The 1,286-nt window shown below is 43.8% G+C and overlaps 1 protein-coding gene across 1 annotated transcript in view; it reads right to left on the bottom strand.

The window, feature by feature from the left end:
- INSR (insulin receptor) overlaps window positions 1–1,286 on the bottom strand; it is a 47,481-nt gene that overhangs the window by 10,012 nt on the left and 36,183 nt on the right. The window lies entirely within an intron of this gene.

Below are 1,286 nucleotides of genomic sequence, written 5' to 3'. Positions count from 1 at the left end.
GTGAGGGAAAAAATAAAAAAAAAAAAAATCCAAGTCTAAAGTATTTGCTTGAGAATTCAAGGTCTTCCAGATCCTCTCAGCCAAATACAGCTTTACTAGGCTGCCTCACGGATGCCTTGTACAGTGTCGCAATGCTTCAGAGTTCATCTCCTACGTATTCTAGCAAACGAGGTCATATCACGGCCCCCAACTCTGATGACCTTAGATGTTCCACATATTCCAAGTGTCATAAACTTGCTTTTATAAAGCCTAAGACCAGTTGCACAGCTCACGGGAATACATCTGCCACTCTGAACCCTACGGCTGAACCTAGATAGACAGATCTAGATAATTTAACCTTTTCCTGAGAGACCAAATCTACTACGTTCTTCTCAACGGACGCATTTAAGACTCACAGATTCAGATCATGCATTAGTTGCGTGGCTTTGTTAACCAAATATTGCCTCTCAAATTATTCTACTTCAGCCTGAAAAACCATTTTTTGCAGTTGTAAAAACAGAACCGGCAGCGTGATCCTGGCAACTCCCCTGTTTGCCAGTGAGCGCTACCAGCCAACCTCAGCGTCAGATTTGGTCAGTAAATAAACAGAGTATATTCAACAGAAGTAAGAACCACTCACAAATTTCATTTTCTTGGGGGGGGGAAACAAGGAACAAGTCCTAGAAACAAAACTCCTCGTTCTAAGACTTTAGGTCCTGCCCCACGTTTGCCATGAGGAATTCCAGGGTGGGAACCAACCAACGTGGTGAATCATAGAATCATAAAATCACAGAATCGTTCAGGTTGGAAAAGCCCTTTAAGATCACCAAGCCCAACCATTACCCTAACCCTGCCATCCCACCACTAAACTCTGTCCCTAAGCAAATCAGTGATAGTATTTAGTTACACAAAAGGAATTAATGCCATTTGAAAACCGGACCACGTTTTCTAAGGGGCTGATGATCTTTTTTGGTGTGTGCATGTATGTGCAGCTATTAAAGGGTACAAAGGTTGACCTGAACTGAACCCACACTTGAGGCATCTCCAGTCTCTAAAAATGTAACGGGCTGTTGAAGCAAATCTTTGCGGCCGAACTGAACTTTCCACTGCCACCCTCTGACTACCAGGCAAATGATTGGCCAACTAGAGCGACAACAGAGGATTGTGCAGATCAGCTCTTTGTCTGCAACCTCCAGCTCCGCTCCCTGGTGTGATTGCTCCTCCAACAGCAAATGCAACTGGCTGGAAAGCAGATTTTAAGATTTCCTCAAACTAAACAGTGGGTTGTACACCACAATGTAGGCATA

Source organism: Egretta garzetta, unplaced genomic scaffold, assembly GCF_000687185.1.
Source record: "Egretta garzetta isolate BGI_Z169 unplaced genomic scaffold, ASM68718v1 scaffold4, whole genome shotgun sequence".
Classification (NCBI taxonomy): domain Eukaryota; kingdom Metazoa; phylum Chordata; class Aves; order Pelecaniformes; family Ardeidae; genus Egretta; species Egretta garzetta.
The sequence above is the reverse complement of the archived record's forward strand: the minus strand, read 5'-3'. Positions and strand labels throughout refer to the sequence as shown.